Raw genomic sequence first — 22,237 nt, forward strand, 5'->3', positions numbered from 1 at the left:
TGAAAACAGAGGGGTTATTTGCATCTGTCTGCCAGCATGGAAAGTTACTTCACAAGTTCTAAAATGCTTCCACATTTATCTAGGTTTGATAAAAATAAAACCAAAACCCAAACCAGTATCTGAGCTACCTAAAACCTCATCATTCCTCCAGGCTTGTTCCTTTCTGGGTGAAGAAAGCAAAGCATTTGATGGTTATCAGAGAGAGGGCAATGTGTTTTTCTGCTAGCCACATCAAAGGCAGTTTCCCATTCTTTGAAGAATGACTTGCTGCCAAAAAAATGTTTTCACTCAGCTTTGGATAGTAACAGATTTTACCATTGAATGCAGTTAGTTTGTCACCACCAGGCAGTGGCAGGCTGCGAGCTACTTACATTTCCTCACCCATTGGCATTTTTCGCTGTCTGTGATGCCAGCAAACTCTCTTGCTTTTATAGGTACCCAAAGAACCCCAAACAACCCAAACCAACAAAACCTAACAATCAGAACCAACAAAACCCCTCTGCAAATAAAAAAATACTAGAGTAAATATCCTAGAAACATCCTTGGTTTGGTAGACTTCAGCTTTTATTGCACACATTTCAGATGGAATTTTCCATATCATAGAATCCTAGAATGGTTTCAGCTGGAAAAGCCACCTAAGGTCATCCACTGATCAACCCAGCACCAGCATGGCCATTAAACCAAGTGTATTTGTACTCTTGAAATTCATAGTAGGAGTACCTGGTTAATGTCATGGTGCACCACTGGGGCCATGCTGGGAAACAACAAAGTGGATTACAGAGGACTGTGCTCAGATGATGGATTATTTGTTGTATACTGGCTGCACAGCAGTTAGATTTCTGCATTACTGCTGCTCATCTATCAACAAAAATAACTGTTTATTATGGATGAGATTTTGAGAGGTGTTTTGGGCACTGAACTAAAGCAAACCAACCACAGGCAGTGGACAAGTAAAGCTTGTGAGGTTTATGCCACTGGGACCTTCAAGCAGATCTTAAGAGGGCTGGAGGATGCTTGCTATGTTCCTTTAAAAACAATGCCACAGTAGTATCAAAATGAGTGCAGTGCAGAATCAATGAGAATCATTTCAGCTCTGTGCAAACTTGGCAAGCAGCACTGGGCTTCCCCTGGGATGTACCAGCAAGCAAAGAAGCTGTTGGCTTTTATATTAATGAAAATGACAGCAGAATCAAATCCATATCACAGACTGCTTCAGCTGATAGACTCACAGAATGCATTGGGTGGGAAGGGACTCTCCAAAACCCTCTGCAGTCAGCAGGGACATCTAGAGCAGGTTGCCTGGGGCCACTGCAAATTTGACTTTCAAGGTCTCCAGGAATGGGGCCTCCACCACATTCCAGGGCAACCTGTTCCACTATTTTAGTACTCTCCCTGTGCAGAACTTCCTCCTGATGTCCAACCTAACTCTGCTCTGCTCCAGTTTCAAAACCATTGCCCTTGATCTATCCCCACAGGCCCTTCTGAACAGTCCCTCCCCAGCCGGCCTGGAGGTCTCCTTCAAGTATTGGGAGGTCTACCCAGAGCCTTCTCTTCTCCAAGTTGAACAACTCCAACTCTTTCAGCTTGTCCCCATAGCAGAGGTTCTCCAGCCCTCTGATCATATTTGTAGCCTCCTCTGGACTCACTCCACATCCTTCCTGTGCTAAGAACCCCATATCTGGCCTCAGACCTCCAGGTGAGGTCTCCCCAGAGCAGAGCAGAGGGGCAGGATCCCCTCTCTCCAGCTCTGCCCATGCTGCTTTGGATGCAGCCCAAGCTGTCCTTGGTTTTCTGTGCTGCCAGTGCCCCATTGCTGGCCCCTGCCCAGTGTGATGGTTTGGGGGTTACCCCGCCCCCCACACTTTTGAATTTGCCCCAGCTAACTCAGACGGACCCTGGGAATATAGACGAAGCAATTTATTTACAGCTAGCAGAATTTACAAGCAGCTATTTACAATATATACAGTTATATACAATTATATACAGAAATATACAAAGGATAAACAATACAAAAGCACAACTCCCCTCCCAGAAACCTGAGTCCCCAGGAGGGGCTCTCAAACCACCCCAACACCTCCCCCCGGCCCTCTCAACCTTACCCCAGTTCTCAGGAAGAAGAGAGGTGCAGCCAAGAGGTTAGGGAGCAGGGTTAGTAGGAGCAAGGTTAATGAGATGTGTCTCGGTCTAAGGCAAAGGCAAGAGTGAGAGACAAAATGGAGAAAGTTTTCTTCTTCTTCCCAGAGTTCTCAGCGAGACTGTGAGAGAAGTTGACATCAATTGTTTTCATTTCACTGCCCATTATCTAGTTCTGTTACCAAAACATTCTAGCTTGCTTCAAACTAGCACAATCCACCCCTGTCTACTTCGCTCAAAGTATCGCTGAGAATTATCCAATCTAATCTAAACCAATATTTACACTAAAACAATATATACAAGTTCAGTTCACACTTCAATCAGGTGTAGGTGATTCAAAAGCTCAGAACAGGGACTCCCAGGTGATGTTGGGTTCGTGCTCACGTACTGTAGATTCTATTGTAGATTCTCTCAGTGTTGGGCGCCGATGTTACCTAGAACAGAAAACTCCTAACAGCTTGAATTTAAACTCTCTCAGCTAAGGTTAAATTTCTCTGTGGAATACACTGGATTTCACCATTCTCCTGCATTACCCAGTAGGTATGACCAGGACCTTCAGCAGAAACCACCCCTCGGACAGGTTTCCCTTCGCCCGAAGGAGAAAATACCCAAACAGTTTTCCCTAACAGATTCTTTTCACCTACAACAGGAACTTTATCACCGTCTACTGTTTGGACCAAATCTGATTGTGCAGGTCCTGCTCTGTTTACTGAACCTCTACTATTTACCAACCAGGTAGCTTGTGCTAAATGTTTGTCCCAGTTTTTCAGAGTTCCACCCCCCATGGCTTTTAGGGTGGTTTTCAACAAACCGTTGTAGCGCTCAATCTTCCCTGAAGCTGGTGCATAGTAGGGTATGTGATAGATCCATTCAATACCATGCTCTTTGGTCCAATTTTTCGCAAGATTGTTCTTGAAATGAGTACCATTGTCTGACTCGATTCTCTCTGGAGTTCCATGTCTCCACAAGATTTGTCTCTCCAAACCAACAATGGTGTTACGTGCAGTAGCATGTGGAACTGAATAGGTTTCCAACCATCCAGTACTGGCTTCTACCATCGTTAGCACATACTGCTTGCCAGAACGAGATCGAGGTAAAGTGATGTAGTCAATCTGCCAGGCTTCACCATACTTGTACTTTGACCATCTCTCACCATACCATAAGGGCTTGATTCGCTTAGCCTGCTTAATAGCAGCACAAATGTCACAGTCATAGATGACTTGGGTGATAGCGTCCATGGACAAGTCAATTGACCTATCACGAGCCCATCAGTATGTTCCATCTCTGCCTTGATGTCCAGATGAGTCATGGGCCCACCGAGCTAAGAACAACTCACCTCGGTGTTTCCAATCAAGGTCAATATCAAGTTCAGAGTTGGTATCAGCTTGAGCAATCTTAGCAGCTTGGTCTGCCTGCTGGTTATGTTGATGTTCCTCAGTGGCTCTGCTCTTAGGCATGTGTGCATCTACGTGCTGCACCTTCACTGGAGTTCTCTCCAGCCGTGCATCAATGTCCTGCCATAGATCAGCACACCAAATAGGCTTTCCTTTGCTCTGCCAACCATTCTTCTTCCAGTCCTTTAGCCAACCCCATAGAGCATTGGCTACCATCCATGAGTCGGTGTAGAGGTAAAGGATGGGCCAATTCTCACGTTCAGCCACATCAAGAGCAAGTTGAACAGCTTTTACCTCAGCAAACTGACTGGATTCTCCTTCTCCATCTTTCGTTTCGGTAACTCTCCTGGTTGGACTCCAAACTGCAGACTTCCATATTCGCTTGTTCCCAACAAGACGACAGGAACCATCTGTGAACAAAGCATAGTTCTTTTCCTGATCAGAGAGATCACCATAGGGAGGAGCTTCCTCAGCACGAGTTATTTTCTCCTCTGGAGGTTTGGAACAGTCTGTGCCTTCCGGCCAGTTGGTGATCACCTCCACCAGACCAGGTCGGTCAAGATTACCCATTCGCGCTCATTGGGTTATCAAAGCCATCCATTTAGACCAGGTTGCATCTGTGGCATGATGCAGTGAGGAACCTTTGCCCTTGAACATCCAGTTAAGAACTGGCAGTCTAGGAGCTAAAAGCAATTGTGACTCAGTTCCAATCACTTCAGAAGCTGCTTTCACTCCCTCATAGGCTGCTAGAATCTCTTTCTCTGTTGCGGTATAATTTGTCTCTGAACCTCTGTAACAACGTCCCCAGAAACCAAGTGGACGACCACGTGTCTCATTTGGAGCTCTCTGCCAAAGACTCCAAGTTGGACCATTGTCACTGGCAGCCGTGTACAGAATGTTTTTAATGTCCGGACCAGATCTCACAGGTCCCAAGCCCACTGCATGGACTACTTCTCGCTTGATCTGATCAAAGGCTGCTTGTTGTTCAGGTCCCCACTCGAAATTGTTTCTCTTACGAGTCACATCATGCAGAGGTTTGACAATCTGACTGAAACCAGGAATGTGTAGTCTCCAAAACCCCACCACACCAAGAAAAGAAAGTGTGTCCTTCTTACTGGTGGGAACTGCCATGGTAGAGACTTTGTTGATCACATCCTGAGGAATGTAACGGCGACCATCCTGCCAACACACTCCCAGAAACTGAATCTCTCTGGCAGGTCCTTTGACCTTGTCTCTCTTAATGGCAAAACCTGCTTGCAATAGAATGTCAATGATTTTGTTACCTTTCTCGAAGACTTCCTCAGCAGTTTGGCCCCACACAATGATGTCGTCGATGTACTGGATGTGCTCTGGAGCTTTACCTTTCTCCAGTGCATTGTGGATGACTGAGTGACAGATGGTTGAGCTGTGTTTCCACCCCTGAGGCAAACGGTTGAACTGGTACTGGATTCCTCTCCAGGTGAATGCAAACTGAGGCCTGCACTCCTTTGCTATGGGAATAGAGAAGAAAGCATTAGCAATGTCTATGGTTGCATACCATTTAGCCTCCTTCGATTCCAGCTCGTACTGGAGTTCCAGCATGTCCGGCACAGCTGCACTCATGGGTGGCGTCACCTCGTTGAGGGCATGAAAATCAACTGTCAGTCTCCAGTCGCCCATAGGTTTGCGCACAGCCCAGATGGGACTGTCGAAAGGTGAATGAGCTTTCTCGATGACAGCCTGACTCTCCAGTTGACGAATCAGCTGATGAATGGGCAACAAAGAGTCACGGTTAGTTCTGTACTGCCTGTGATGAACAGTTTGAGTTGCAATTGGCACTTCCAGGTCCTCTATGTCATGATGTCCCACAACTGCAGATTCATCAGAGAGTTCAGGTCTAATAGACAATTTCAATTTATCATCCTCAATCTCTACAGATGCTATTCCAAAAGCCCATTTATGACCCTTAGGATCTTTGAAACAACCTTGTCTCAAAAAGTCAATTCCCAGAATGCAAGGCGCATCAGGATCAGTTACAATAGTATGTGTCTTCCACTCTTTACCAGTTAAACTGATCTTAGCCTGTATCTTAGTTAACTCTTGAGATCCACCAGTGATTCCAAAGATAGATATGGACTCTGTCCCTTTGCAATTTGACGGCAATAAAGTACACTGAGCACCTGTGTCAACTAAAGCCCTGTATTTCCAAACTCTTGAACTGCCAGGCCACCTAATGAATACATTCCAATAGATTCGGTTCTCTCCACTATCCCTTTCCTCCTCCTGGCTGGAGGCAGGGCACCCCTAATGCTGAACATGGCATGTAGGGTGTACACAATGATGGGTGTTGTTGTGAGAGGAACTGCAACTGTTGGAACAATTGCAGTTGCTCTCGGAAGCTGAAGAAGTGACAGCTACTTTCCTGGCATTGCTGCCTCTGTTTCTGCCACTCTGCAGATCCCTGACTCTCTTTGAAAGAGCTGAAGTAGGTTTACCATCCCACTTGTTCATGTTCTCCCCGTATGTGTCACGCAGAAGTATCCACAGTGATGCACGTGATTGCTGCTGTCTGGGTGGAATTTGTCTCCTCCTGGGCTGGAATTGCCTTGCAGGAGGTGGGCATCTGTTCCTGACTGCAGAAACATGCACCCATTCAGATGATGCAGGAACGGTATCCTTTACCAGATTGGTAATGTTTTTGAGATCCTCCTTCAGTTCTTTCATGCCATTTCTAATGCCATTCTCAATACTATCCTTCATCTCTGTAGTCATAGTCTTTATGGCACAGATTATACCAGAATGTGACAAGCTGTCCTCAATCTGCCTGAGCTGATCAGTGAATTCACCAACAGTGAAAGATCTTCCAATATCACTCCTTGCTAGGAACTTACTGGCCAAGATGTTAGCATAGGATGAAGGAGCAAGCTTAATAAGCTTCTTCATGAGTCCTGTTCCCAAAGGAATATCATCAGGCTCATGTGTGCCATGATCTCCATAAAGCACTTCCTTCACAGCAAACTCCTTCAGAAGCTTAATTCCCTGCTCAACGGTGTTCCACTTCTTGGCAGCCCATGGCAAATCATCCTGGGAAGGATATCTCATAGCCACAGCCAACAAAAGGCATGTCCACAAGCTAACCCTACCAAGAGGACTTGCTAGGTGTTTGTCCACTCCACTCTCCTTGGTGAGTGGTCCCAGCTGCTTGGCAGACTTGTCTCCTACCTGCAGGGCATTAGCACCAATGCCACGGCATCTGACTAGCCAACTTAAGATTGGCTCACCTGATTCCCTTGTGTATTCCTTCCTAACTTCCCTGACCTCTCTGAGTGGATCCTTGGAGCCTTGGATGTCATCTTCCACCTCCTCTTCCTGTTGTTGATCTGGTGGTACTGGGCCTAACAGAACCTTCTTCATAGCATTCCTAAACTCATTGGAACCATCCTCTCTCTTGGCAGCTAACCTCACAGCACTCCTCTCACTTGAGTATTGTTGTCTCAGCACATCTACAAGGTCTCGCAGACTAACTATCTCCTCCTCCTCTCCTCCTTGCTGATCACCAGAGGTCCCATCTCTTACATCCTCCTGGGAACCACTCTTTGTCTTAGCTTTTGCCTTAGCAGGTGCCAGAAGGGCCTGAGCAGCAACAGACTTGGACGTGTCTGCTGGAGGATTTGAATCTTTAGGAGTCTGACCTGGAGCATTTGAATTATTGGAGGTCTGACTTGGAGCATTTGTATTACTGGGGGTCTGACCTGGAGCTTGTGAGTTCAAATCTGCCTTGCTTTTAACAGGAGGATTTTGGTTCTGGTCTGCTGGCTGGGGGTTTGAATTGGCTGAGCTGGTGTCATTAGGATTTGGACTGACTGGGCTAGCGTTACCAGCATTAGTGGAATTGTTTGCCTGTCCTCCTGGGATGCCTGCCAACCCTGACTTGTTTTGATTGTTGCTAGGAACATTCTGATTTTGGGTACCTGCCTGTCCTCCTAGGGCTCCTGCCGAACTCTGCCTGTTATTGTTTTTGCTATCCTTATCATTGTTTACGTTAGTGGCAGGAACACTGGCTGTGTTCCCAGCACTTGGAGAAGGAGGGGCAGAGGCTGGCAAGGGGGAAGCTGAGAACTGTGTTCCCTTGTTTTGCTGTGAAAGAGACTGCTTCTGAGACACAGAATTTTTCCTAGCTCTTACAGAAGCTGGTTTTGAATTTTTCACCAATAATGCCAAAATTAATATGAATATTAAAATCATGAGGCAAATATTAAAAACTGTGAGAAGAAAAACAGTTTTACACGAGCATGTGCCTATACAAACAGTTGGGATTCCTGTCTTAGGCTGAATAACTCTCATTAGAGCCATATTTAAAGCAGAATTTCCATTGATTGTCACATTATTGACCAGAGCTCCTGTAATGTCCTTGGTAATATTCTCAGAGATATTAAAACCAGCATAACCAAGAATAAAATCACCCCAGCTCCAGAACATGTTTGAAAGCTTAACTTTAGCCTTCTTAAAAACTACATGAAGCAAGAAATAACCAATTTGATCTTTGATCCAATTGTACACAAAACACCAGAAAACAGGCCACACAGCAATCCCCACCAAGTACAATAGCTGCTTTATTAGCTTCATCTTAATTCCCAGAGCTAATTTTCCTATCACTCAAAAATCTCTAGCCCCACGTTGGGAAAGCCAATTAAAAAATGTGATGGTTTGGGGGTTACCCCGCCCCCCCACACTTTTGAATTTGCCCCAGCTAACTCAGATGGACCCTGGGAATATAGATGAAGCAATTTATTTACAGCTAGCAGAATTTACAAGCAGCTATTTACAATATATACAGTTATATACAATTATATACAAAAATATACAAAGGATAAACAATACAAAAGCACAACTCCCCTCCCAGAAACCTGAGTCCCCAGGAGGGGCTCTCAAACCACCCCAACACCTCCCCCCGGCCCTCTCAACCTTACCCCAGTTCTCAGGAAGAAGAGAGGTGCAGCCAAGAGGTTAGGGAGCAGGGTTAGTAGGAGCAAGGTTAATGAGATGTGTCTCGGTCTAAGGCAAAGGCAAGAGTGAGAGACAAAATGGAGAAAGTTTTCTTCTTCTTCCCAGAGTTCTCAGCGAGACTGTGAGAGAAGTTGACATCAATTGTTTTCATTTCACTGCCCATTGTCTAGTTCTGTTACCAAAACATTCTAGCTTGCTTCAAACTAGCACACCCAGCTTCTCCCCCACCAGCACCTCAAGTCCTTCTCTGCAAGGCTGCTCTCATCATCCCACAGGCCTGGATGGATAAGGGGGATTGCCCAGCCCAGGTGCAGGATCTTGCCCTTTCTCATCATGCCTTGTCCTGCAGTATTTGCAGACCCTTTTCAGGCCTGCTGGACACAGGTGGCAACGAACCCTCACTTTGCCTGGCAGCTCTTCCACAGACACCTTGAGCAGCAGAAAGTCTGCTCACTACATTCATCCTTCTTTGAGCTGCAGGCCTCTGGTCAGTGGTAAAACATCTCCTGTTGCACACTGCCTCTGAGATGTTTACTGCCTGTGACAGCCCCTGGCATCAGCAAAAGAATAATCGATCCTTTGTCTCCTGTATTGTTTTTTGCCTCACAAGGATGCAGCAGCTCTTTTCAGGAGACTGTGGGTCATCTGCAGAACCATGGCCACAAACTGCAGTGGAGCAGTATCCGAGAAGACAGCCAGGATCACCTCAGGATTCAGCCATCTCTCTTGTTCCTCAGGCTGAATCATGTCCTTCAACCCTTCCAGGGAGAAAAGCTAAGTGCCGGCATGGACTGCTGCTTGTCAAAGGCAGGCATCTCATTACTGGTTTGCAAGTAACCAATTCTTGCAGTGCAAAGCAGCATGAGCTGGGTGTTCCTTGCAGGAAGGCTTGGCTGTTCCCTGCTTTATTCCATGTGGATAAAGGACAATGAAATGTAGATTCATTGAATGCTTTGGATTGGAAGGCACCTTAAAGATTATGCAGTTCCAGCCCTCTGCCATGGGCAAGGACACCTCCCACCAGCACAGCTTGCTCAAGGCCTCTTCCAGCCTGGCCTTGAACACCTCCAGGCAGGGGCAACCACAGCCTCCCCGGGCAACCTGTGTCAGTGTCTCACCACCCTCACTCTCAAGAATTTCTTCCTCCTCTCCAATCTCTCTCTGCCCAGCTTCTCCCCTCTCCCAGCTCACAGCCATTGTCCCTCGCACTGTCACTCCCAGCCCTTGTCAGAGGTCCCTTCCCAGCTCTCCTGCAGCCTCTTTGGGTACTTGAAAGCTGCTCTGAGGTCTTCACAGAACCTTCTGTTTTTTCAGGCTGAACAGCCCCAAACCTCTGGGCCTTTCTCCAGTCCTCTGATCATCTTTGAAGACCTCCTCTGGACTCAACCTGATCTACTGGTGCATACTTCATGGCAGGCTCATTTTCCTACATGGATATTACATGCACACCTTGTCAATACCTTTTGTTTCAGCACTATTTGGACAAGGTTATGCCTCTGCAGGAGATAATGAAGACATGATGAGTGTAATCTGACCATGGTTGTGTTCCAGGTATTTCATATTCTTACTTTTCTATTTTCTTTTTAACCTTTTTCTTTCTTCTTGCTCTGTTATAAGTTATCCTCTTGTCCCCCTTCTTCAACACCTTTCCACAAACCTCTGATTTCATACACCTTCCATCTACCCAGATAGAGTTTTCTTTTATCAGGATGAAGCCAAGGAATGACAGCAAAGGCTGAAGAGTTTAAATGGATCATAGCTCCTTGTCATAGCCACCCAGACATGCCCTGTGAGCTGGCAAAAAAGAGGAGCTTGTGCAGACATTAATACTGGTGGTGTTAATGATCTCATCTCCGTTGTAGGAAACACAAGAGCCAGTGGTCAGGGTGGCTGAGAGTAAGGAATGCAGTGGAATTTGTAAAGGGAAGAAGACCAAATGACCACACAAGCACTGCAGCCACTTCAGAAGCAAACAAGCAGAAGCCCTTTGGCTTGTGTCTGTGCCCTGTGCAGGGCAGGATGGGTGCTGTGAGCCGTTTGCTGTATTTGTGACACTTCCTGTATGAATTCAGCAAGTGACAGGAACTGTGTGGCAGTGGTTCATGGTCTGAAATCTCTGCTTTATTCCAGGACAGTCAGCTCTGTTTGAGATGCTCCTCTAAAGCATTGGGGCCAACAGAGGGCACACATCCTACTGCCTTCTTCTGAGCAGACCACACTTCTGCCGGGGAAACAAAGGTGTGCTCGGCTCAGGTCATACACAAGAGCACAGAATCACAGAATGGTTTGGGTTGGAAGGCATCCCCAAAACTCATCCAGTCCAACCCTACTACACTCAGCAGGGACATCCTCCACTAGATCAGGCTGCCCATGGCCCTGTCCAGCCTGACCTTGAATATGTCCAGGGATGGGACCCCAACCACCTCCCAGGGCAACCTGTTGCAGTGTTCCAGCAGCCTCCTGGTGCTGAACTTGTTCCTCACATCCTATCTCAGTCTGCTCTGCTCTCATTCCAAACCACTACCCTCGTCTTGTTCCTGCAGGCCTTTGGGAACAGCCCCTCTGCAGCCTGCTTGTAGCCCCTTCAGATACTGCCAGGCTGCTTTAAGGTCTCCCTGGATCTTTCTCTTCTCTAGGCTGAACACCCCCAGCTCCCTCAACCTGTCCTCGTAGCAGAGATTCTCCAGCACTCTGAAGCACTTTCATGGCCTCCTCTGGACCTGCTCCATCAGGTCCTTGTCCTTCCTGTGTGGCAGGCTCCAGAGATGGACACAGTAGCAGAGTGAGCACAGATTTAAGCACATCATTACCCTGACCTGTTCTCTGAGTTTAACACAAGAGGGGCAATGGATCTCCAGCAGCACATGTGAGGTCTGGATGATGGAGAGAAATGCAGTGCTGATTTAAGAGGCAGGAAAACAACATCCCAGGCAGGCCCTGTGATTTTCAGTGCATGATGGCAAAGGCACATTTGAGCCCATCAATGACTGATTGTAGCAGCACTGCTGGTTGTGGCATTGTGGCACTCACATGTTTTGCTGAAGGAAATGTTTTGGCAGTGTTATAGAGGGGTTTGAGTCTGTGTTTGGGGTGAGAGATGAGGCCGATTTGAAGGGTTTTAAATAATTTATTAATCTATACAGAGAGGATTTTCCCCAAACTCATGCACAGCTAAGCCACACAAATCCTGTGCATGCAGCTGGTGAAACTGTTGTACAGAATGTCTATTGACAGCCGAATTGAGCAACTTGGTAGAGGCTTTAGAAATGTCCTGGATTCTGCACCCTACGCTGATTAGGCAGAGGGGAGAAATTAATTAATGAGAGAGGATATTTATAAAAATACATATATTTAGTAACTTCCAACATTTCAACTCTCGCCACCCCCAACCACTGAACTTTAATATTAAATTGTTCTTTACACAGTTATGAAGAGGTTATGGAATATCTATCTACAGAAACTTATTAATAACCAGCAAACATTCAAACTGTTAACAGAGAGAGAGTTTCCCCCATGGCTTAATGCTGCCTGGGGTCTTATACTGTTTGCCCAGCAAAGCTGAGCTGAAAGCTGCTTTCTGCTCTATGGCAGAGGTAATAGAAATTACAGAGGCATTTACTCACAGTTCTTATCAATTATTAATCACCCTCCAGGGCTGCATCAGCCTATTGCAAGTGTCCAGTTCTTCAGGGTCTCTGACTGTGGACTTTGAGGCTGGAATCCTCCAGTTTCAGGGGAAATGGCAGTCTCTGACCTTGCTGCTGGCTCCTGCTGGCTGCTCTCTCCAGGAGTACGCAAGCAGGATCTCCAGGTGCAGAGGCAGGAGTCTGTGCAGTCTGAGCATGGGTCTAATGCTGGCTCCTGAGGCCGATCACACGCAGACAAGTGGATCTGCTCCTGGCAACCCACGGCATTGTGCACAGCAGGCACTCATACAAAGGCAGGCATACAGCTGCAAGGAGGTACGCAGGCAGGCAGGCAAGCATGTGGCAGAGCCACAAGCAATGTTGGGGAGGCTGCACGTGAGCCTGTGCACCCCTATTTATCAACTGTGGGCCAAGAGTTAACGGTCTCATTGGCCACTGGAACGACCAATCAGGTTGGAAGTCACCAAACCTTACCACACTAGGTAAAACCCACAGGCCTGGACTCCAGGTATGGGAATCACGTGGGCCTAGCACCAGGCAGGCACAAGCTGGGCATGTGGGGGCTTACACAATCAGGTGTCCTGGGCAACTGACTTTATGGCCCCGATCTGTTGTGTCTCTGTTCTCGTTTACCCCTGGTGCAGGCAGAGAGACATGTCCAGGCAGAGCAGGCATAAATAAGCCTGCTTTTGGCCTACAGGCCCTCCACCGCACCTGGTCAGAGTCTTGTGGCATAAAGTGCCACTGGTAAAGTTAGTAAAATTCTCTAGCAACTTGAATCAAGAGAGTTCAAATGCTCACTGATTGGAAGCCTCAGTAACTGTGGTCCCCAAAATACACACAGTGAAAGCCCTGTGGTTGATTCTCGTGGAGCTGATAGTGCAGCTCGAGCTGGGGCAGGCTGCCTGAGCAGGTGCCACGGGCACGGCTGGGCTGATGCGGCAGGCTGGAGCGGCGGCCGGCTGGGAGCGCCTCGCTCCATCGTCCACTGGGTCGGTGCAGAGTGCCCTGGAGCAAAGGGTCACGGAAGGCGAACAGAGATAGTGGCCCCAGGCAGGCTGAGAGAGGTGAGCGGAGGAGGTGGCAAGAGCCCCTTGCTTACCTGGATCGCCCGATTTATCAGCTGTGGGCCTAGGCTGATGGTCCTTTGGCCACAATACTGTCCAATAGCCTTCTGGCAGTCAGCCCAAACACACCCAGTTAGGAAGGGTCCACAAGTCTGGCACCCCCAGGTATGGGGAGAGCATAGGTGGGCCACACGCTAAGCACGTGGGCTTACGCAACCTGTTTGCAAGCACATTCTATAGCCAGGGCAGGCATCAGGCCTGTTGTGCCCCTTTTGTCCATTTAATGTGTCTACCTCTGGTTTGGGCAGAAAAACATGTTTGGGAGGGAAAACATGTCCAGGCAAGCACAGGCATAGGTAAGCCTGTTTGGGCCTGTGTGGCCCTCCACTACAGGCAGGGAGTGTGCACCTAGCCTGGCACATGCCAGAGTGTGCCTACAATTCTGACAAAGATGGTTTGCTTAGCTGTGCCAGGGAGGATCTTCTTAGCTGGTTCTACAAGAGCACACATTCCTGATAAGGATCCAACAGAATGGTGCCATGAGGAACCATGGGCTTCAGCAGCCTGATGACACCATCAGATCTAAGTTCTTACAAAACAAAATACCTCAAAACATCCAGAGGGCAACAAGCTGTGCCTTTGTGCCCTGACGTGGCAGGCTTTGAGGTGGTCTTTCACGGTGACCTCAGCCAGCTCAGTGTTACAAATGAGGCTTAGGAGCCTCCTGCAGTACTCACCAGCCTCCAGACTCCTCATCTGGCATACACTTTTCCTCCAAAAACTGAACTTTGCACTGCATAAGAATATTGTACTTCATGCTTTGCAGCCCTAAGGGATCAGCAGAGGGTATCTGAGGGTCATTTTAGGGCATGGGATGGCTATGAGGTGCAGAAGGCATCTTAGGGATCCTTTCCAACTGAAGCAATTCTGTGATTCAACAGCTCAGCTGGGTGATGTGGGAGAGGCCATGCCCCAGGTTTGTATGACAAAGAAGGCAGTGGAGAAGGCTGGGGGAAGGCATTCACCTTCTGCTAGTAAAAGAGGACTCAGTTTAAAACAAAGTCACTGTTGTGGAGGGGTATTCTGCTGCCTATGCCAGTTTTGGCAGAGGGGAGAAATTAATAGGGACGATATTTACAGAGGCATCAAAACAATTACTCACAATTCTGATTAATCAATAATCACCCTCCAGTGCTATGTCACAGCCTATGCCTAGTGTCCAAACTTCAGGGAATCTCTGCCTGTGGACTTTGAGGCTGGAATCCTCCTGGCTTGAGGGGAAAGGAGATTCTTCCTGGCTTCTGGGAAAGACAGTCTCTGACCTAGTTCTCCTGGCGAAAATGCAATCTCTGCCTTTGTGCTGCTGGCTTATTCTGGATGCTCTGTCCAGGGATCCTTAGCAGGCAGGATCTCAGGTGCAGGAGTAGGATGTTGTACTGTCTCAGCATGATTCTCTCACGGCTAGCAGGCCGTGTGTGTGTGTGCAGACAATCCAGTGTCTGCTTCCTGGTTAACTCAGTGACCATGGCGCTTACCAGGCAGTGATAGGCAGCAGGCATGCAAAGTGTGCACAGCTGCTGGGAGTCTGAGCTCTGTAAGTAAAGGCAATGCAGGATCTGGTCCTGATAACACAGTGGCGTGCAGATGCGCACAGCTGGCTGGAGGCTCCACATATATATACATATAAGCAGGCTTAAGTGAGCTCTGCAAGTATGGTACACAGGCAGGGAGGTCTGAGCTGCAAGTGGGTCAGAGCGTGAGTGTCTGAGCCATGCAGGGGTCTGAGCACTTTGTTTACCTGTGTGCCCCTATTTATTGAATGTGTGCCGAGATTAATGGCCCCTTTGGCCACTAGAATGACCAATCAGGTTGGCAGTCAGCCAAACCTTACCATAATAGGCAAAAGCCACAGTGCTTGGGCTTTCCCAAATATGGGGATCACATGGGCTTACACCAGGGAAGCATGAGCTGGGCGTGTGGGGGCTTACACAAGCTGTTTACAAACAGGGCCCCTGGCAGGCCTATTGTGCCCCTTTTATCCATTTAATGTGTTTACCCATGGTTTGGGCAGAAAAACATGTCCAGGCAGGGCAAGGCATAAACAAGCCTATTTTTGGGCCTACAGGCCCTCCACGAAAGTCACTTTACAGAGAAAGCAAAGCACTTCTGCAACATGCTGCCACAGGAGCCATGGTGAGGAGCAAGAGCTTCAAATCAGGATTAGACAAACTAAACCAAAATGGATACAAAAGTAGGAGTGATGCTCCCCTTGGCATTCCAAATCCAACAGATATGTTTATGCAATTGGTGATGTTTGCACAGAAAAATTAACTTCCCCAGGATACTTTCTGCAGAGCTAGTTGAGGAGGATCCTCTTTCTCCCTTAGGGGCTCTCTAGAGAGCTCAAAGAAGCTGCTTCACTCAGGCTGAACCTCTCAAAGAAAAACATTTAATTTTGTGACCCCATGACACAAGTAGCAATGTCATATAGTGCAAACAAAACTCAACCCTTTGAGCTGTTCTTGGAGTGAAATAAATGTGCAAAACTCACATGAATCAGTGTCAGATTTTTCTCTCATCCTCCCAACCAGCCCCTGACACAAAGGCAGAGCTTGGTCACTGTGGCTTAGCTGCATGTTTGTCCCCCTCTGGCAGTGGGATTTGAGCAAACTGCTCAGTCTGAGTACAGCTGGCCAGTGTTTGCCAGGGATTTGTCCTTCTGACTGCTAGGAAGCATCACTGCTAGGCCTGCTCCAGTTGAATGTGAACTAAGTGGGTCATGTTTTTCATATCAGTTTCAGGAATGAGATTACACCTAAAGATGACTTGCCATGTTTATTTTAATCCAGTTCTTTGGCTTTATCAGGGCTTAATGCTTCAACAGACACTTCTTTTTTTTACCTGCTACCCCCATGCCACAAATCACCTTGGTATCCTGGCTTTCACTTTGCCTTTCTTTACACTAACCCCAAATGCCTTGCTGAATGGCAAGCCGTGGATGCTGCTGTGAGGAGAGATAACCTCTTCCTGGAAGGTGTACCAGAGGTTTATGATTCAGCCTGAAAAGTAGCAAAAAGCTGCCATGGTGTTTTGATTTCTCAGCCCCAGTGTGCGGTGCTGCTGGTGTTGGTAGTCCAGTGTACATTTCAAACTTTCTTTGCACCAGAACTGCCCAATTCATCATCATTCTTCTGCTTCTGCCCTACCTTTTGGGTCTTAATGCCTTAGCTGACCTCTAATTAGTGTAATTTAGCACTTAGAGAGGAATCTTGGTTCTTTGCATCAGACTATGAAGTACTAGAAACTACCTGACTGCAAAGTATGGAAAGGGCACACTCACAGAAATCCATACCCGGCGTAATATATCCGTATACCATGAGCATGCTGCAACACTGCAACAGGTTGCTCAGGGAGGTAGTTTGGGCCCCATCCCTGAAGATATTCAAGGTGAGGCTGGACAAGGCTGTGTGCAACCTGATCTAGTTGAGGATCTCCCTACTGACTGCAGGGTGTTGGACTGGATGAGCTTTGGAGGTCTCTTACAACCCAGATCATTCTATGATTCTAATATGTGCCAGAAACATAGTAATGTAAAGCAGATCAGTGTGGCAGTAACCCCCCTTTTCCACCCTTTATTCGCCACACACAGCTGTAGCCTTGCCCCTCTGATGGTTGTTATTAGGTAGAAAGGAGACAGGAAACGATTTTGTAGAGGGGACCCTGTCCTGTCTGCTGCTCCTGAGAGAGACCACATCTTTGCCCTCTCCTTCTTCACAAGGAGGTTTTTCAGGTTGCCCTTCCTAGGGAAGGATGCTTTTTGTGCTTCCTTCAAGCTTATTCTCACCAATGTGCAAAGCAGCCTCTCTGCTTTCTGCTTCGTGCTTTGCTATGAGTCCCAGCCTGCAAGTGCTGGGATTTATTGGTACCATCAATTTCACCAAGCCCACAGTTCCAAGAAGTCCTCCTTACAGGCTAACGGGAAGCGGGGGAAGAAACAGTAGATGAAATGAAAAACATTCTCCTAACTACTGTTGGTATAAACTGAATTTTCATTGAAACTCGTCACCAAAAGTCATCCAGAAAGGAAGCAGAGCTAAAATTAGTCATGGGCCTGGCACAGCTGCCTGTGCTGAGTCCTTGCCGTATGTTCCGACAGTGGAGGCAGTGAGTTCAAAATAACACTCATGGAAACCAAGGCAAAGAGCACTGATGCTGAGCCCTGGAAGTGTAAAGGAAACAACAACAACAACAAAAAAAATAGCTCAAAGTCTTTCTGCCTGCCTCAACAGAGCCTTTGCTTTTTCTGTTTCTGATCTGTTTTGCTTCACCATCCCAGCTGCATCCTGGCTGAATTTCTTTTAATTTGATTTCATGGAAGCTATTTATTTGGTGACTGAATTGATTTTCAGAAAGAGCTTAGTCCTGCACCTGGGTCACAGCAACCCCATGGGGAGCTACAAACCTTGGGATGTGTGGTTGGAAAGCTACAGCTTGGGGAGGGACCTGGGGGTGTTGGTTGGCAGGCACTGAACATGAGCCAGCAGGGCCCTGCTGGCCAAGAAAGCCACTGGCATCCTGGCTTGGGTCAGAAGCAGGGTGGGGAGCAGGGACAGGAGGTGCCCATGCCCCTGTGCTCAGCGCTGCCCAGGCCACCCCTCCAGTGCTGTGCTCAGCTCTGGGCCCCTCACTGCAGGAAGGACATTGAGGGGCTGCAGCCTGTCCAGAGCAGGGCAGTGAGGCTGGAGAAGGGCCTGGAGCAGCTGGGGGTGAGGAGGGGCTGAGGGAGCTGGGGGTGCGCAGGTGCAGAAGAAGAGGCTGAGGGCAGATGAGGGCAGAGCTCATTGCTCTCTGTAGCTCCCTGCAGGCAGGTTGAAGCAAGGAGAAGGCAGCCTCTGCTGCTTGGTGGCAAGGGCCAGGAGCAGAGGCAATGGTTCCAGTCTGCCCCGGGGAAGGCTCAGGCTGGAGCTCAGGAAGTATTTCTGCACTGGAAAGGTTCTCAAACCTTGGCACAGGCTGTCCAGGGCAGTGCTGCAGTGCCCATCCCTGGGGGTGTGCCATCAGTGTGGAGCTGGTGCTCAGGGACATGGTTTGGTGTTGACCCTGCCACGCTGGGTCAGGGTTGGAGAGGATGAACTTGGAGGTCTCCTCCAACTAGACCTGTTCTATGGTTCTGTGCTATTAGCGTACTAATAATTTTTCCTGCAGGAATTTCTTGAGCCATAGAAAGAGTTTGGTTCAAACAGCTTGTTCCCAGAGTGCAGGTCTGCCTGACAGCAGGGAACTGAGCTAACAGCTGCACATGGGCTGTGGACATTCACCCTGGGGCTGCAGCTGCACAAGCTGAAGAGGTTACTGAAGCAGCACCTTCTCATTATGTGCTTTTCACCTTCTTTTTGTGGCCCCTAACCAGAAAAAAACTGCAGGGGCCACTTTGACAACAGGTTATTTTGAGTGAAACAAGCTATGGAAGTCAGCTGAGCAGCAGATCAGAGGGGATGGTGACTTGCAGGAGCAAAGAAGGGAGGAGGCTGGGGCATTCAGCTCTTCGTTGGCACAGCTGCAGACGGAAAAGAGCATAGATCCATAGACCCGCACGGACTCCAGCTGCCAGAAAGGAGATGAGAGCCCCGCAGGAAATGCCCTCCAGGCATATCAATGTGCAAGCACCTTGAAGAGAAATTCCTGGGCTTATAGTGAACTTACTCCACTCAAGGCAGTAAGACCATTTCCACTGACGTCTGTGACAAATCCTTCTAAGTTCTCAGGATGCCTGGAGCTTCATTCAGTGCAGGGACAGTTTATCACACCCCAGGAGAGGAGTGTCAGCTTGCCAAACCACATCACTAGTTCACATGCCCATGCCCTAGATTCTTCCTTTGGCACCTAAAGAAACAGATTGAATTTCATGAGCACTGGGAATCCAGGCATCTCCTGCTGACTTAGTCATTCCGAAGGGAACTGTATGGTACCCAAAGCTGGGGAAAATAAAACCATTTACATCCTTCCATGAGGGCCAAGGAACCTACTTCTAAGTATCTTTCAATCTGTAGAGCTGAATGCAGGGAAATTAAGACTACTTGGAAAGGCAAACTTTAAATAGTGCCACACACTTACGAGCACTCCAACAGACTGGACAGCAACATGATTATGGTGCTCTGTGTGACTGTGGCAGGATCTTACTTGGTGGTACTGGTCGGGGAGAAGCTGCACAGGAGCCAGCAATGGGCACTGGCAGCACGGAAGGCCAAGGGCAGCCTGGGCTGCATCCAAAACAGAGTGGGCAGAGATGGAGAGAGGGGATCCTGCCCTCTGCTCTGGGGAGACCTCACCTGCAGGGCTGGTGCCAGCTTTTGGAGTCATCAACACAGGAAGGACACCTGTCTACTGCAGTGAGTCCAGTGGAGTGCCACAAAGATGGTCAGAGGGCTGGAGCACCTCTCCCAAGAAGATAGGTTGGAACAGCTGAGGTTATTCAGCCTGGAGAAAGATAAGGCTTCAGGGAGACCTTAGAGCTTGTCTTGGGTTCTAATTCAAATTCCCAGAGACTAATAAATTTGATAGACCCAATAACAATTTGTAGAGTGCCCTCCCCTCTTCCCCCTCCTTTCCCAAAGGAAGGGATTAGATATAGGGAGAGAGAGAGACATAAGCACACCTGAATAAATCAATCTCACTCGATTTGGAAGTGAAAAGGAAAAGTTTAACAAGAACTTAGAAAGGTATTGGAGGTAGGGAAGTTTACAAAGGATAGGGAAGGGAAAATAGCAAAATACAACAGCCCGAGTTGTGTGATGGTGGTTTTGTCTGCTTGTGTCTGCCACGGAGTGTGCTGGTACGCAGGCAGAGGTGTGTGGAGTGTGGTGTGTGGCAGGAGAGGAACAGGAAGCATCTCTCCTTTATAGGACAGGGAGTGGGGGGGAGTGGGCTAACCATCACCTGGAGTGTGACCCACCCCTGGGGAGGGGTCAAGACCCTTAGGGTCAGGTTCAGGGTTACTGCCCCTGGAGTGTTAACCCTATACAGAGCTTCCTTCCAGTACTTGAAGGGGACCTCCAGGCAGGCTGGGGAGGGACTGTTCAGAAGGGCCTGTGGGGATAGGACAAGGGCAATGGTTTGAAACTGGAACAGGGCAGAGTCAGGTTGGACATCAGGAGAAGGTTCTGCACAGTGAGGGTATTAAAACAGGGGAACAAGTCGCTCAGGGATATGGTGGAGGCCCCATTCCTGGAGACATTGAAAGTCAAACTTGATGGGACTCTGCACAACCCCTGAGCTGCTCCTGATAACTGCAGGAGGGTTGGAGAAGATGACCTTTGAGGGTCCCTCCCAACCTGACACACTCCATGGTTCTTGGACTAGTGCAGTCATGGTTACATTTCTTCTAGAAACATGCTTCTTCAGAACAGAAACAAGGTAAATCTACCTCCAAGTCCTCCATCTGACGCCAGCAGCTATTATCTCTCGAATGCAAGAAAGAAGAGCATTGATGTCTAGTCATAAAAGGAACGACTGAACTCGCCAATCCCTGACTAATTTCATTTCCAAGAGACTCAAAATACATAGAGCTAACAGGACCAATGCCATTATAGGATGCCTCCCCTTCCCCCCTCTTTTGGAATGTAGAGTGAAAAAGGTAAAACACACCCAAATAGTCTCACTTCAGTTTGGAAGTTAAAAGAGAAAACTTCAACAATAAATAAAAGGTATTTCAGGTAGGGGAGTAACAAGGGGGGATAGGAAAGGAAAAACAAGAAACAAACAAAAAAAATATATATAATCAGATTGATGGCAATGGGTTTGTCCACCTTGTGGAAGGATGGCCACATGGTAAAACAAAGAGCAGCAGGAACAAAAGGGTAGTGCTGGCAGATAAGGAGGCAGGGCAAGAGAGAGGGCAACAGGAAGTTCCTCTGTTTTTGAAGAAAGGCTTCTTCAAATACATCAGCAGTAAAAGCAAGAACAGGGAAAGTGTGAGCCCAGTGCTGAGTGAGAAGGCAGCATGAGAACTGAGGATGCAAAGAAGGCAGAGCTGCTGAATACTTTCTTTGCTTCAGTCTTTATTCCTAAGACCAGCCCCTGTGAACTCCGGACCCTGGATGAGGAGGTCTGGAGGAGGGAGGACTCTCCACTAGTCATTGCAGACTGGGTTAGGAAGCAGTTACACAAATTGGATGTTCACAAGTCCCTGATGAGATGCACCCAAGAGTGCTGAGAGAACTGCCCGACATTGTCACTCTGCTATTCTGCAGCATGTTTGCTAAATCCTGGCAAACAGCAGAGGTGGCTGAGGGCTTGAGAGAAGGTCAGTGGAGCAGCTCATTCTGGAGGTCATCTCTCGGCACTTGGAAGAGATTATCAGGAGTAGTCAGGGTGGATTCACCAAGGGGCTGTCAGGCTGGGCTAACCTGGTCGCGATCTATGGTGCTGTAACCCAATGGGTAGCTGCAGGCAAAGCAGTGGATGTAGTCTGCCTTGACCTTAGAAAGGCTTTTGACACTCTCCCACAACACCCTTGTGAGCAAGCTCAGGAGGTGTGGGACAGAAGAGCAGGCAGTGAGAGGGGTTAGGATCTGGCTACACAATGGAGTGCAGAATGGTGGTCAATGGTGCCAGGTTCAGCTGTAACCAGTGGAGTCCTCCAGGGATCAGCACTGGGTCCATGCCTGTTCAACATCTTCATCAATGACATCGAAGAGAGCACAGACAAAGTTTGCTCAGCAAGTTTGCTGACCATACCAGATTAGAAGTCTTGACTGAGTCCCCTGGAGGGGGGAGGCCATTCACTGAGGCTTGGGCAGGCTGGGAGCTGGGCAGAGAGGAACTTGATGAGGTTCAACAGGGATCAGTGCAGAGTCCTGCACCTGGGAAGGAAAATAAACTGCACCAGGACAGGCTGGGAGGTGACTGCTGGAATCAGCCTTTGGAGAAGGACCTGCGAGTGCTGGTGGGCAGCAACTTCTGCATGGACAGCAATAAGCCCTGGTGGGCAAGAAGCCAGTGGGGTCCTGGG

The sequence above is a fragment of the Pogoniulus pusillus genome, chromosome 33 (genome assembly GCF_015220805.1).
Source record: "Pogoniulus pusillus isolate bPogPus1 chromosome 33, bPogPus1.pri, whole genome shotgun sequence".
Lineage (NCBI taxonomy): Eukaryota > Metazoa > Chordata > Aves > Piciformes > Lybiidae > Pogoniulus > Pogoniulus pusillus.